General features: G+C 48.7%; 1 protein-coding gene across 2 annotated transcripts in view; it reads right to left on the bottom strand.

Annotated features, from left to right (window-relative positions):
• Positions 1-15,988, bottom strand: part of GRIN2B (glutamate ionotropic receptor NMDA type subunit 2B) — a 204,536-nt gene extending 188,548 nt beyond the window's left edge. Inside the window, exons 1-2 of one of the 2 annotated variants that reach the window (XM_042793302.1) lie at positions 15,634-15,988; positions 14,330-14,786 (exon numbers count right to left, since the gene is read on the bottom strand). The gene's annotated coding sequence lies outside the window, so the exon portion shown is untranslated. Of the gene's footprint in view, positions 1-14,329; positions 14,787-15,130; positions 15,184-15,633 lie in introns of those variants that run through there. The other variant, XM_042793303.1, reaches the window with a different exon arrangement.
• Between the last annotated feature and the right edge of the window lie 329 nt (positions 15,989-16,317).

Genomic DNA, 16,317 nt, shown 5'->3' with positions numbered 1-16,317 from the left:
CCCACCTTCCTTCCCTAGTTCCCCTACAGACACCAGAGCCTCCACCAGCTCCCAAACTAGTTCGAAGGCACCGAGGCAGGGTGGCTTTGCCCTCCAACCACACCCATCACCTGCAGGGCTGCCCTGACCCCAAACTGCGGGTGACAGCATGAAGTCCACTTGGCTTTGTCCAGCCTTTAGGAGTGGGGGAAGAGGATGGAAGAGCAAGAGGAAGGTGGGATGCTGCAGGGTCGGGGGTGGATGGAGAGCTAGCCCTGGTCAGTGCTGATGCATCGCCTCCACGGTTGTTCAGCTCTGTGGGGGAGATGCTGCTCAGCCCAGTCCTGCTTCCTCTAGCCACGATGCAGCTGCAGCTCATCAGCATCTAAAATCAAGTGGGTCAGGGGCTCTTGCCACTGTGCCTCTGGCTGTGCCTGCTCCCACTCTGCTCTAGGCCCTAGATGAAGGGAGACAGATCTACCCACACCGAGCAGGCTGTATCACCAGTTTCTCCCCAGAAAAGAGGGGAAAATAAAGCAGCAGCTACTCCCTCCCACCCTCTCCCATGCATAAGTACTGCTAGTGCAGGTAAATTTATGAGTCAGCTCTCTCAATCCCTCATGGTCCAGGCTTTCCCAGGACCGGAATGCAATTTACTGCCAGTGAAAGTCCAACGAGGTGTATAAATCTGCCCTCCTGCCACCACCTATTCTCATGACCCATGTCAGCCCACTTCCTCTTCACTAGCAGCAAGAGGTCTTCTGCTTAGCTTTCCAGTCTCGTGTGTCAACAGAAGGAAGTGAGGGAAGAGGCTTAGCACAACTCAAGTCGCTTGAAAAGCCGCAAAGCGTGTGAATTGGCTGGATTTATGACAGTTGTTAGCACCACCACAAAGATCCTTGCGACAAGTAACAGGATCAGTTTAAGCAGAGGGAAAACAAAGTGGACCAAACAAGAGTACAAAACTGCAGACTACCCATCCTCTGGATGTTCAGAAAATGCGAGATGGCGCAGATGCACACGTAGACATCTCCCACTCCTACACTTTGCACTTACTTGAAGCCCATGGGTCCTCCTTGCAGGAGACTAGTCTACAATATCTTCAGATGCTTTTAGCCTGAAAAAAACTAGACCTATGCATACATCTAGAGGAGAGGAACTCAGGCCAGACGACCTGACCGTATCTCCTGGCACAGACCAAGGATGGGCACTTTCTGCCAAATGCTGATCAGCATATACTAGACCAGCTCAGCCAGGATGGAGAAGGTCAGCTTGGTTTCAGCCAACTGGGAGCTGAATATGGCCAAGAAAAACCTTAATGTGGCTTTTACCATCTTGCTCTAGCAAGCAATGAGACAATTCTCAATTAGATTTTCACCAGGCCATCCAGTTTTGCACCAAGTAACTCCATCCATTCAAGCAATGAGACAATTCTCAATTAGATTTTCACCAGGCCATCCAGTTTTGCACCAAGTAACTCCATCCATTCAGGACACTGCAAGTGTTGCTCAAGGTTGTATGTCTGATCCCCAGTATATTCTTCTATTTACTAATACAACTGTTTCACAGTTATGTTAAGAGCTACAGCTTAACCTGCTACTTTCAAGTGAAATTTGCCTTCTCTTTACATTGCTATGTTGATCTTTCATTGAACAGACTGTCTCCGGATGCTTTTATCCGAGGTCTAAATTTCTTTAGCTGATGTAATAAATGTGGCATTTCAGAAAAGCCAAGGTTCAAGTTGAGTCTTTTGCACAGAAACTTCTCTAAACCCCCAGGCTTCACCTAAAGAACCTGTAGATTTTTCATATCCAGGAAGAGCATTGGACCAAACACTGTCTTTCTGCCATCTCCTTTAAGTTCACTAGATATTTAGACATCCTATAATTAAGGACATTAGGAGCTTTAAAGGGAATTTAGGTCTTTAACTCTTTCTTTTTTCTCTCCCTCTGGCTCTCTGACAGTAATATCAAGTTCTATGATTTTTCCACCAAGTTTTATCCTATAACTTTTACACTGCTGTTTTATATTACTCTTTCAAAGTCATTCAGATTATGAGAAAACACAATTACATTGCTATAAAGTCTCAAATTCTGTTCAAATGGAAATTTCAGCTATGCCCAATACAGCCATTTTAAGCAGTTCTTACCAGAGAGTCATTGATTTTTCTCCTCCAGGCACAGTCCATGAGGATTTGGGGGAGGAAACTTGACACAACTTAATCTGATCCCGAACCTGAATGTCAACTAGATTCTATACTTATTGCTGTTTTATACCGCAGGAAAAAGCAATACATTAGGTGATCAAGAAAACACCTGAAAACTTATACAGCAGAAGAAATGTTGATGAATCTGTCGGTATCCTTCAAATCATGTAATTTAATGTTTGAAAAATAAGGAAATCATCAAATACAAAAACAAAAAATACCACCCATTGTATGCAGCTAGCATCAAGGATTTATGCAGCATTCATTGCAGGCATCAAAATAGCAATCTAGACAGTACCTCAATAGTTCTTTAAGATGTTCCTCAGATGACAAAAGTGAACAAGTTTATAAACTATAATGCTTTGAAATGAAGCTGATTCAAAGAAACATTGCAAGCCCTTGCATCTCGTACCACAAAGCAGACATACAAAGTCGATCCAATCCTCACCACAGTCAATGCCAAGATTCTGCCCGACTTCAAAGGGACGGCGGATTCAGCCTCTGGGCTGCAGCCGAACCCTTGTGTAGGTACACATCGCAATTTGTCCTGCCACAGCTGCCTAACTACAGTATCACAAAAGACTGCCATGTCAGAGAAGACACACAGATTTCTGTATTACCCTATGCACTTAAAAGAACACAGTTAGACTACCAGGGCAAAACTTCTCCTTAATTTTCTGGTTTGTTTGATTTTTATGCTTCATCATGCAAGCAATATTTTCTTATGAAACATTGGCCTTGGTAGAGACGGGCAATGCTTCTAAATGCAGGGGCAGGCAAAGATGTACAAAGACGTATAATTAAATGTTATTTTTACACCAGCTTTTAGGGACATCCCCTTTTGGGACACAGTGGTTATAGAAGAAGCAAGACCTGGCCATCCCTCCTTCGCCTTCCTGCAGCATCCTGAGGGACAGTTCTCAGTGGGGTGCCAAGGACCAGCCCTAAGATACCTAGTCACGTCAAGGGACCTCATGTGCCAACTTGCCACTCTCTAGTTTGAAATTAAGGTCTGAGAAGCCCAGACATTGTGGCTGGGCTGAGCTATATGGACATTGCTGTTTCTTGCAAATTCAAATCACGTTTGGGAACCATTTACATCAAATCCAGACTGAGGGATCTCCAGGACTTCATACTGAAAAAGAGATGGACTATCAGGTAGCCAGTTTTCTTACAGTGGAAAAACACAAGACAGAGGACCAGGGATTAGGAGACTTTGGATTCCTCCTGGATCACGACCAATTTCCAAACTTGGTGGTGAAAGAGAGATAATTTAATACAACTCCTGTCTTTTTCAGCCCCCAACCCTGTACATCCTTAACATGCATACACACAGAACAAGAGGAACTTAAAAACCTTTAGGAAGCTCACCTATGTAAACTGCCTTTGTAGTCAATAGGGATTAGCTTCTCCAGAGGGCAAACTGGAGCATATCCACTGGGCTCCTGCTCTACACTGCCCTTTAAAGGACCCCCTGTTTCTCCACCAACACCCTGGAGATCCTCTGGAAACATATCTCCAACAGCTGGCCTTAGCTTATGGAAAAAGTTTCCTTTCCAAATAAAAGTCAAACATCTCACCAAGCTTATAAAAGCAAATGTATAAATGAACAACAAGAGGGGATGTACCGAGGGATATGAACTGCAGGAATTAAAATCCCAAGTGTTTTGAAAGATCTGGAGACAACTTTAAAGAGCTACCTGCACATTATAGGAAATGATAAAAATTTTCATTGAAGCAATAACTCTGGTTTCCTGTCACAAAGTGTCTGTAGTTCTCATCCTTTGTTTAAGAGCATTTGCTTGAGGATCAGGTATATGTTCCCTGGGAATTCACCTCCTCCTTGTCACTTTTTCTCCAACCTGGAGTCAGCACTGGAGCTAGATGCTAAATGAAACATTTTGCTGTTCCTGGGAAATACAAATGCATCCAAACAGAACAAGAACAAACCTGTACTGCCTAATTTGGAGGGAGAATTAGCTCCCGTGTCTCCTGTATCTCAGAGGACTCCACAGTCTCTGGGCTATGGAGCCTGCTTCTCCATTTCTTTCATGCTGAAGTCATTTCCCTTTATATAAGTAATTACTTTATATCAGGGCAAAGAAACAAACTACTTCCACAGCCCAGTCGTTAAAGCACTGCCTCTCCAGCACAATGAATAGGCATTTATATAAAGTAGAACAGCTCCAACTGGAAAAGCTCCAACTGAGAAAGCATTACTGCAGAGGACCCAGTAGTCTGGGCCCTCATGTTGGCTAAGACAGCCTCGGGGACAAGTCCCCACTCCAAAGTATGCAGAATAGGAATGCGTCACCCAAAACCCAGTTACTTTTCTGCTTACCAGGCTCCTCGCTATTCTGGGCTTTTCTCTGCTTTTTCTTGAAAACACATGAAATGCTCTAATTCATTTCAGTGCAGAAGTAGCAAAATCTACTAAATTTTTTTTTTTGGGGGGGGGGGGGGGCAGTAAACCCATTTCCTGCCACATTGACTCCATCACAAACCTCTCCTGTCAAAAACCTTAATCACCATCTCTAACTTCAAAAGCTGCAGTCAGGGCTCCCTCCGACAAGCTGTAAACAAGGAACATGATTTCACCTCAATGTCCTAACAAAAAAAAAGTACAAGAGTATTAAAACGAGGTATGTCATTAGCCAACACTCGTCTGCTATTGTGTATCTTCTGGTTACTGAAAGTTATTACTCCCTCCAGTAGAAAAGCACTGCACGAAAAGGGTTGCTCACTTAAGATACCCGCTGTGGGCACCCAGCTTCTGCTTCAGAGAGCACTGAGGCACAAGCACTCAGATCCTGCAAAGTTCTCTGAGCCCTGAAGTTCAGAGAGCCTTTTAGCACCTTTACTCCCCACTGAAATGGTGCAAATTAGAAGCGGATAAAACCTAATCAGTACAGCTCTCTGAATCCCTACTTTGAAAGTTTGCAAACTTTCAAACCAGGGATTCAAAGAGAGCTTTCTGTAAGAGTCACTATATCTTTCAAGGCTGTCATCCCACAGCTATCCTATTTTTCTAAGCTGTTTAGTTTTGATCTCCTCCTATTTAGAGTACAGGCCCCCTTTCATGTAATGAAACAATTGCAATGTCTTCTCTGAGATTCCATTTATGCTTTTGTGGCATTTACCACCTTGTTACTTCCAGATGGAGTCTTAAAAGCTTCCTCCCAGAATACTCAGATACGTGATACCTCAGACCACATTTAAACTGCTTTTATACTTTGACTTCCTACATTTCAGGACACTATCTTTGCATTTTTAATTATATATAATATTCACCTTTTCAATAATAAATTAGAGGGTAATTTCAAACTGCACCAAAAACGTGGAGGGTTGAAGAGGAAGGACTGGGAGAACAGATTATGTCATTCTGTCGCTTTCATTAGACTCTCCATTGGGGTTTGTCAGCCTCTGATGTTTCATCTTGCCTCTGCTGAAACACGCCTGACACGAGGGAATCTCCCCTGAGATGCTTAGGCCACTGACTACAGCAGCCAGCAATAACAGAGAATTATAGAGGAGGAGAGAGAGGGGTGCAGGGATATGCAGATCCCTCCCGTGTGCTTTCCATACAAGCGTATGCCTACGTGCGAGTAGCTGTTAGTGCATTTTTGTGCATTTCCTCTGCCACAATGCACTTCAAACGTGTTTCTCAGCAGAGTCCTGAGACAAAAATTCCCCAGCAACCCAGTCATGTGCAATTAATTAACATCCTATTTTACCTGGAACAAATAGATTCACAGCAGCAACCCTTTCTCCATCCTCCTCCCGGAGCAGCTGGCAGCATCTCTACACCTTTCCATGCAGCAGTAGAGCCGTTCTCCTCACTACACAGGCTTCACCTGCCCTGAGATGCTCTGAAGATTTAGGATTGCTCTTGGAATCAGAACCAGCTTTAGGCTCCTAGCAGATCTTCTGCAATTCATTTCCAGGCATTTATGGTCCTCACCTTTCACATTCCAAACATCCACCGCGTACCTCCAAGATCTCATTCCCAGCTGGGAAAGCTGGAGTAACAGAAGTCCCCTGGGGCAGAAGGAAAACAGAGTTCTAACAGACTACAAGCCCTCACCTACTTATATCCCTGTGTCCTGTTCATAGCCCACATCCAGAGGCAATGCACAGCCACTGCTATATTCAGCTATCATTAGGCTATTATGCCTCTCACCTGAAAACAATTTTCTGTTCATTAGGCAATCAGCTGTGATGCAGGACATGGCACTTGTGCTAGTAAATTATCAGTGGGTTCATGACACCAAATCTTATGTCTCAGCTGGCTCCTAGTAACCATCTCGATTTCTAGTCAGTTTTGAAATAATGAACTTAATAAGTTTTACATTTGTTGCCTTCTGCAAAATCCCCAAATTCTTCAGAGGCCATACATGCAAGAAACTACATCCACATGAAAGAGTTGTGCATATTAGCTCCTCAACAATTCATGGCAACCCTAAGAGATTAGAAGAGGTGAAATTAAAATATTCAATCCAGGTATAATAAAAAGGAGAGCTTATGGTGTAATTTCCTCCATCTGTGTTTGAGTTTGTGCTGGACACCTGTATAGAAAACTCCTGACTTTTTGAAAAAACACCAGAGGTCAGGATTACACACTTGTTGCTCTGATAAAAAAATAGCCTAATCCACCAGCAAAGTTGTACCACAGTCCCCACCTCTGCTGATGCACAGGAGGATGTAAACTGGCATAGGCTTTAGGCCACACAGCACGTTTCCAAGGCTGGCCATACTCGCAGTCTCACTGGCATTGCATGAAAATGGTATTTTCAGCCCTCTCAGCTACCAGCAGGGGAATCCCTACTAACTCAAAGTAGGGAGACCCCTCTCTGAACCCGTTAAGAGAGTTGCCCATCCAAACCCCAACCATCCACAGGAAGCTCCTCCAACTCAGAGCAGAGAGAGGTGTGACTGTGAAGGCTGGCTAGTGAAGTGATGATTCTCAGAAACCATGATCCTCATGTCTCCCCAGATCCTATTTTATCTTCTGGAAGCAGCAAAGGTGAGTAAACAGAAGTCACCTTTAAACTGTAGATCATCTTGCTAGACAAAAGAATGACATCATGAAATAGCAAGGCATGTATTTTCACATTGTTCAGTATGTGATGATATACATCAGCTCCCCTTGCAGTATCTGGTGTTGGCACAGTAGCTACTCAGACACTGCGATAGTGTAACACCTTGAAAGCGATCGCTACAGACGGGTGAGGCTTCTTAATGAAAGGGACAAGGTCTCAATCTAGAACAGCCCAACTTATCCCAGGATTCAAGAACTGTGCCTGCAAATGTTAAAGCATCATTCACGTGGGACAGGTTTGCAAGTCCCTTCTGCACAGATTTCTATACTGAAGCTCTAGCCGTCCCCCAGGACAAGATGCGCTGTCACAACGTACCAGATGTTTTGAAAACCAGACATCTCTGGGGAGCTCCCAATATGCTGAAGCTGTGCCACCAGTCAACACCATCATGTTGACTCCTACAGGTACCATATGAGATTTGGAGCACAGGGCCAAACTCACTCAGGTGGGGAGGGCTTCCTCCAGTGGGACAGTCAGTCCTTCCCTCCTGCACACAGAACAGACCAACCTCATTACCTTTCTTCTAAAGTTGTTTGGTTAGGCATGCAAGTATCATGACCTATGGTTCACTGGAGACAGACTATCAGATACAAAATCCTGATAGCTCAGCACCTACATCTAGCTTTAAATATCTTCAGTCACAGCCGTTCTGCCACGTTTATCAGATTCTTCTACTGTCACTAAACCATTATTGCAGTAAACATTTAATTTGATGTTTAATCTGTATTCTCTCTGCTTCATCTCAAAGTCATTTATTTCCTGATCTGTCCTGAGTGACTAATGAGAATAATTGGCCCCTGTCCTCTTTCTGTAACCGTCTTTTATGTATTTGCAGACAGTTAGGTATCCACCCCCAAGTTGTCTTTTCGTCAGACTGAGCTTGCCTGGTTCTCCCAACCTTTCTTTACAAGTCTTGTTTTCTTTGATCTGTGATCACTGTCTTTGTTCACTCCCCCACACTCTCCCCAATCCTCCCCTCTCTTAGAAACGCAGCCCCCCCAAACAAAGTGCAGTTACCTAAGCAAGGATTAACCACATCTGTAAATGCATGTTAGACATCATTTCACCATTCTGAACAAACGAGGATTGCATATGGAGCTCACACATGCTCTGGACAGCAGGTCCAGTAGAGGTGGTAGCTAGAGTGATTAATTTCTTGATCAGTGGTTCAAATCCAGCCTAAGAATGAAGTAATCAAGAACTTTTCCCATTTCACATCTAGACAGCTACATACAGACAAAGTAGTGTAGGCTGACTGCTACCTTGAGAAGTAACTTACCAGTTTGTCACATGGAGAGTTAACTGGATGTGAGCTCCTACATGCCTAGCACACCAGGGGCAAGTGGGAGTGACAGAATAACATCCCATGGATTATTCAGGTCAGATAAACTGGTGGCCCCACACCTGTTTTGGTGGATGAGAAATCAGTAGACACAAACCACCAAACAGCCCATGAAGACCAAATTCCCAGTTTTCCCCTTAAACTGTTTCTTCCTTATAAATGTTTCAACACAGCCATGCACACCAGTGTTAATGGCACTGTAAGTGCTCTGGGAACACATAAACATCTTCAGCATTCAGAGCTGGCACCTAACATTTTACTGGAGTCACTTTCAGTGGCTCTTCAGTTTCGAACCTTCTTTGTGGATGGGCTTAGAGGTATAGGGGTTGAATGCTGCAGAGGTCTCAGCTTAGTATCCCTTTCACTTTGAGCCAGTAACCACACTCTCATTCGTAATTTCTCTTTTTCCCCGGATGCTTAATCAATCTACCTATATTGGTGGCTCTGAAACATGGTCTTTGATTGATAATGTTAGAAAGGGAAGAGAGCCACCCAGCATACTTTATGGTCTGCAAATACCCTCTGTATTAGAAAGTATCAGCTGACAGTGAGTCTCAGAACACATACCCTTTCCCTCTCCCCTTTTTTAGTGGCCCTGAAGCAGTATTTTTATTCCACTCACTTTAAGCATATTCAGTGTATGTGTAAAAATTAAAGAAAGATAATCCAATCCCTCCTCTTGCCCAGAGCCAGCATTCTCTCCTGCTTCTAAGAAAACACTGAACAAAAAGCAGCCTTGCCTTGAGAGGTCCACATTAGCCTTGGTTTGAATTGGTCTCAGAACAGTTTGAACACTGCATTTGTTTCTGAGTGCACAGAGCAGGTTTTTTCTCTGCAGTTGACCTCAGGCACATGGAGGTACACTGCCTGGTTTGCACAGATCACCACTGTGCACTTGCTTGACTTTTATACACACCCGTTCACATGCCAATGCATGATTCTAGCTGGGAGCTGGTGGTTTGCAACTTAAGGAAGCCATGAGCTCTTGAACTATAAAGGGTGGGTTCATTTGGAATTTTTCTTCTGACATGAAAGGTAACTTTGATATTTAACCTGGCTGTGTCAGTCTCCTGGTTCCCAGGCACTTAGCACCATGCCACTAACTTTGCCAGAGCAAGTGCCAGTCCATACCTGCCAGGAGCTTCCTCTCCTGTCTTCAGATGAACAAACAAGCAAGATGGGTAAATCAGAGGGATGGTGGAGCCCCCTTTGTGGCTGGAGAAATGGTCTTTTTAGTTCCCGTTGTGACGCACTTAGCTGAAGCAGAAACACAAGGCTCAGAAGAAGGGAAAAGGCAGTGGTAGCAGGAGGATCATGCTTAACTTTAAATATCTTATTTTCCTCTGGTTCCCCTTCCACATAATTCGGTGCTGCGATCTTCAAACTGCCATTTCATCTTATGCAGGGAGGCACCCAGGGCAGTAACTAGTCCATCTGACTGCAGCAAAGCAAGGAAATGAGTAAGTTGATTCACTGTTTAAAGAATTCTTGTGGATGGGTGGGTGGAGGATAGATCAGGGTAATAGCAGATAAGTTATCAGCCATGTTTCTCCTAACCAATCCTTGCTTTTCTATCAAGTATAAATATCTCTCAAAGAAGGCTGATCACAGAATCGCAAAAGAGTCAGACAGTCCTAGAGCTCCGATGTCAGGCAGAGCAGATACTACCATCATCCCATTGTAGATTAGGCAATCACAATACATGGAGCCATCTCTCTCAAAAAGATCATCTAGTCCATCTCTCCTTTTAGCTAATCCATTTCTTTGTGATAAATTGCGTCTTACACAAAGAAAAGAAAAAAAATTTAAAAAAACCTCTGCATATTCTCCAGCTGCAAGATAACTCTCTCCCCACTGCCCAGCAAGCCATGCTGATGAGTATAGGCAGAACAGAGCTGTGGCCGCCCTAAGGGCCAGGAAGATTAAACCTCTAGGGACCAGCCCTCAGTCTGGACTATCTCACAGGCAGCTTTTGCGCATTCTAAGGAGCAAAAGACACGAGCGGGGAATGGAGCCCATTGCAGAGACAAGCAGTGCTGTCTGTACAGCGCTTCCATCCTCTGCCAGCTTGGGGGAATGAGAAAACAGCACTGGGAATCGAATCCAGACCTCCCACATGGTACTGCAGAGACACCGATTCCTGGTGCCAGCCCAGGCAGGGCGAGTCCGGCGTGGGAATCCAAGCGCAGCTCCATGCGCTAGCGCAGAACGGCTCTGGCACCGGAGATGAGGTCCACCTGCCCTCCTCCAAACCAAGCACAAGAAACAGCCCCAGCTGAGCTCCAACAGCAGATGAAACACAGAAATTAATGCTGCCACCTTCTCCTCCTATAGGCGAAGGTTTGGGGACGGGGTGCTGGTTCATAGGTTGATAGGGATTTTATACAAGGGCAATTGGTAATCCAAAATGAGCATAAAATAAACCAAAGCCTATATTATTAGATGGTGATGGAGGGTTGCCCCTGCTCTGTATTTTCCACATTGCCATGATCTCTTCGTGCTTTTGCATGCACAGGTACAATGTAAAACTCAGCCATCAATGCAGGTATCCGAAGAACCCTGCCCAGACCAGAATGGCCAGGGGCTGCTCCTGACACTTTCCTTTGCCCAGCTGCAGTCTCACTGGCAAAGGGATCTCAAGAGGCACCAGCACTGGTGCAGGCTGACATGGGCTGGTATAGCAGGTGTGTGTCACTGGATCAGAGCACAGGGTCCCCAGGAAGAGGAGTAGCAGCTTTCACCGTGATTCTTTCCTTTTCTCTGCTGAGATCTGCCCTTGCATATCAAAGGCAGAGCCAAGAGGAAGCTGAAGCGGATCTCACCACCCCCAGGCTGTTTCCCCATTCTGCCCTCCACCCGCTCCATCCTGTCCCAACCCTCTGAGACCCCCCACCCAGGACTGGGAGACAAACTGGTGTGGTGGGGGACCAGAGAAAATCAGGATATGCAGAGGTGTGGTAACAGAAGCGACAGGAGCTGCTGATTTGGGGTGGCGTGGGAGAGCGCTTGAAAATCACCCATACCCACACCTCCCCTCTTACAGAACACCCACGTCCACACTGCCACTCTGCTCCAAAGCTGCAGTTGGGGCACACCAGGTCACCCCACACCCCAGGGTGTCATGCCCCTGCTCTGCTCCCCAAGGCCTCGGGCAGTGGGGCACCACTGGGGCCCCGTGAGCTGGCAGTGTTGCATATCCAAGTACCTCCCTGCCTGCTCAAGGGGCAGCTCAGGGGGTGACCACCTGCCCACCCACAGACAGCTTGCAAGGCCTGAGGTAGCTGTGCTTGATGGTGAGGGGCGATATTAGAGGGCATCGCCTTTTATGCTGGAGCTGGCAGGGAAGGCGAGGAAAAGTCTCAGGTAAAGATAGCAACAAGAGGGACTGAGAGGTAAAGGCAGGATGAGGGTGTGGGTCCACCCTCCCGGCTCCCATGTCTGAGCATCAAAGCTGCAAGACCCCTCCCCAACTCCCATCCACCCTGCTCTACCTCTGCTCAAACCTGGCCCAGGTCAGGGCTGGGAAGGGCCATGGCCGGGATGCGGCACCCGCTTGGGCCCAGTGCCCCGCAGGCAGGGCCGGCGGCTGTGGCAGGCACGAGGTGGGCAGCGCTGGACACCCCTTTCCCCCCAGGGGAGCCCACCACCCAGCCCGGCTGCCACCCTTGCCAGACACCTGAGGCAATTTTTCCCCCTTCCCTCCGATCTGCTTGCAAAACGTGGGGCAGGGGACCATCTGCCCTCCTCTCCCCTTGCCGCGCATCCCACCCGGGCCCTGCTGACATCCCCCCCCTCCCACCGGGGTTTGTGCTTTTAGGGGCTCACATGGATAAATGAGACCTGAGGGAAGGGGCTACAGTACCCCACCCCGGGTGGTGATAGGGTCGCCGGTGGATCCGACAGCAGCCGGGAGCTGCGGGGCCTGAGAAATTCCTCCCGAAAACGGGAGAAAGGCTCCCACACGCCCTCCTCCCCGCACAGGTAAACTTTCTACTCCCACTTGCGGAGGGAGGGAGCGCTCTGAAAAGGGAGGATCCAGGCGCCAATAAACCCTGGGAAGCCTTAGATATTTATAGAAACACTGTCAGAATATGGCAGGAAAGGTGGCTCTCAAGATCTCGACACGGAACCGCTCCTGCGTTTTAACAATAGCCCGACAAAACCCCCTCAGAAATGTGGGAAAGAGCCGCTGGATGGAACAAGGCGTGGGAGAGGGGGTGGGAGAGGCGCGCCCCCGCCGCAGGATGCTCCGGGTGCCTCAAGGGTTGGGGGGCCGTCGCCCCGGCCCCAGAGCTGAAAGGGGGGTGGTGGGGTGCGGTGGAGGGGGCGGCGCGACCCCCCTCCTTCCTCCTCCTCCTGCTGTGGGGTGAGCCCCTTGCTCTGTGCTGCCTCCCCCCCGCCCATTGCCAGGCCTCCGGTCTGCTGTAGGGACGGGAGGAAGGGGGAGGCGAGTCGGGGGGGAGCTTAGGCGAGATGCTGACGATGAGGATAAGGGTGGTGGGGTTCCGCCCCGAGTGGGGGGGGGGCGGGGGGGAGGTGCAGCTGCTTGCCCCTGCCGCCTTGCCTCTCTCTCGGCGTGGCTCGCAGCCCCACGCGTGCCGGGCGAAGCGGCGCGGCGGGCACGGGCTTGAGGCTTAAAATAACCCCGAAACGTTCAACACCTTGTGCGGCCGAGGGCTCCCGCACCCCCCCCCCCCCCCCCCCCCGGCGCTCCGCTCCCTTTGTCTTGCCACCATCTTACGGACAGACTCACATGTCACGTTACACGGTCGGGATGCACCGGTGCCTCTCGCCTTTCTGCAGCCGAGCGGCACGATAGCCATTTTGCATCCCTCCCGAGTGGGCTGGGGAAGGGGCTGCCTGCGTGGGGACGCGGGGTGCAAGGCGCGAAGGGTGGGGGTTGGGGGGAGGAATGGAGAGGGGCACGATGCCCTCTGACAGCACCAGAGGGACAGGGATAAATTAAAACCCGTGAAGTTGCCTGAATACGGCGCCTCGTAGGTTCAGGTTGTCTCTTGACGTGCTCGGATTTAAAATAGCCCTTCACCTCCACGCAAGCGGGCGCACTCGCCCCGGCGCTGGGCGGGCTCCTGCCGCGGTGCCAGGGGCGGCCCCGGCCCCCCCCGGCGCCCCGGCCCCGGCGCCCGCATTAGGCCGCTCACGACCGAGAGGCCGGCGTGGGTTTGAAGTAATGCACCACCCTCCTCGGCAACAAGCAGGTTTCTACGTACTAATTCCTAATGAGCTCGATTTTCACATCGAAGCATGACAAGGAGCCGCTGGACCAGTGAAAAGGAGGAGGCAATTTGCGGGTGGAGGGATGGGTGGATGGGTGGGAATTATCTTCGTTTTCACCCCTGTCCAAAGCCGTGTTTCTCCTCCCGCGTCTTCCCCGACCCCACCTGCCCACCCCAAGAAAAAAAAAAAAAAAAACACAAGGGACTTTCCCCCGACTCACGACGCGGAATGTAACTCAAAGCATCCCTCTCGCCTTCCCTTCATGTCCTATTTGATGATCCAACGGGGAATCAACATGTCTGGTGAAGGTTTCCTTTTTTTTTTTTTTTTTTTTTTTTTTTTCTGTATCTGCTTCTAAGAGCAGCACCCCTAAACCTTTTGTTCTACCGTGAGTGGTTTTCCCCGGGCAAACCCGTGTACCAAAATGAGCTGCCAGCAAAAACACAGAAACAGGAATTTCCCTACCTTGGTTTGTAGAAGCAGAACCTCTAGACGGACAGATCAAGGGAGAGAGCATGTTGGGAATGTCCAGTCTCCTCTTCTTGCTTGCATATCCACATAAGAAGAATAAGGGTCGGGGGGCAAATGTGGGGGAATGAGTTTTTTTTAAAAAAAATCCTATTTGGCTGTAAAAAAAAAAAAAAATAGAGGATTCTTTGTGGCAATCTTGCGTCTTGAATTGGTGCAAATTCAAAAGCCGGAGAGAATCACTTCAGAGGATATTCAGCACGACTGGTGAGGATCTTCAAATGCAGGTTCCAGAGTAAGCATTCCTTTTGCCTTTTTAATGATTATTGTTATAATTATTCTTTTTTTTTTTTTTTTTTTTCCTGGAGCCCTAGTGGAGGAGGTTGTGTTTAAAGCAACTGGAGGTCGGTGCCGTTCTTCTGTGAAGCATGATTATCCTCAAAGCGTCCCCTTCCTGAAGGGAAAAATAAGCATCAATTTTGTATTAGAGGGGTCTAAAGGGGATAAAAATCGCTCCCCAACAAAGTCATTAATATATTGAGAAGAAAGGGAGGCAAAACGCATTTCCCAACAGTGCACACAAGCGGAATAAAAAAAAAAAAAAAATAGAAGAAGAAAATAATAATAATAATAAAAAAAAACAGCTGGCACGAGTCTATAAATAATTCAGATACGGGCTGACTACACCATTCCCGGGATAGGCATGCATACGAGACGGGAAAGCGGGCGCGATGTGAATCGCGGAGAGAAAGCGAGCCCCCCCCTCCCCCCCACGCGGCCCCCTCCCCACGCACGCACAGCATTTCGCCCACCCCCGGGCCCAGCCCCCGGCGGGCTGGCGAGGGCCGTGCCCACCCCTCTGCAGTGCTGCCGGCACCGCTGCCCGCCGCGCTCGGCTCCACGGACTCCACGCAGCCGGGCGCACACACACGCACACGCACTGCCACGGGTGGGGCGGGAGGGGGGGGTGCTTCATCACCTGCGCGACGTGGCCGGCTTGCACTACGCGGGGCCCCCCTCCCATCGCCCCCGGGAACACAACCCTTGGCTCTCTGGGGGTTGGGCTGGGCTCTTTTTTTCCTTTTTTTTTTTTTTTTTTTTTTTTCCTAGGGGTGGGTTGATGGCTTGGGGTGGGTCTCCCCCCACCACCACCTCCAGCACACGCGGACAGGGTTTACAGCTATGCAGGCATTTATTTAATGAACTCGCAGGTTTGGGGTTTTTTTACCTCTCCCCTCCCATCTCGCACGGAAAACAATTCACACTTACAGCTGTCATAAAATACAGACCCACATACATACCAGCAAATCCTGCTTCAAGCACTCGGGCTGCTCTGAGCAGCTACTGCCCCCCTCTCTCCCTGCAAGGCTGATCCGCCTCAGACATGCTCAACTTCTTCAGTCTCTTCTCTGATACTGGCAGGGTAGGAGATACGGGGCGGGGAGGGGGAAGCGTTCAGATCATCACCCTAAAAATACATTTAAAAAAAAAAAAAAAAAATGCCTCTGCAATATAAGATCTTCGAGAATACTTCCCGGAGGTGGAGAAAGCACGGGAAGGTGAACTAATAAAGCAGCTTAATGATTAATAATATTAAAATATACATGCGGAAAAAATGGTGGGGAGAGGGAAAAATCAAGGCTCGGTGGGAGGGCTGTGCGAGTGAGCAGTGGGGAAAACGGGGGGGAGAGGAGAAGGAGAAGGAGGAGAGACCGTGCAGGGAGCGGGAGCTCAACCCCTCCCCGCCGCCGGAGGGGGCAGGTCTCAGCCTCCGGCGCTCGGCGGGGGCGAGGGGGGGACCCCGGGGCCGGGCACCGAACCGCCGGCGGCACCGGCGGCTGCTGCCGGGCCGGGGCCAGCACCGCACGGTTCCGCGGGGAGCGCCCGGGGCTCCGTGGGTCTGGCCCCCCGGGACCGTGACCCGCGTGGTTGGAAGCGACCGAGAGAAGGAATACTTTAAAAAAAAAAAAAATATTAACAGGAAC

Source organism: Tyto alba, unplaced genomic scaffold (genome assembly GCF_018691265.1).
Source record: "Tyto alba isolate M040663 unplaced genomic scaffold, T.alba_DEE_v4.0 Super-Scaffold_2, whole genome shotgun sequence".
NCBI lineage: Eukaryota > Metazoa > Chordata > Aves > Strigiformes > Tytonidae > Tyto > Tyto alba.
This window is presented reverse-complemented; position numbering and strand designations above follow the sequence as displayed.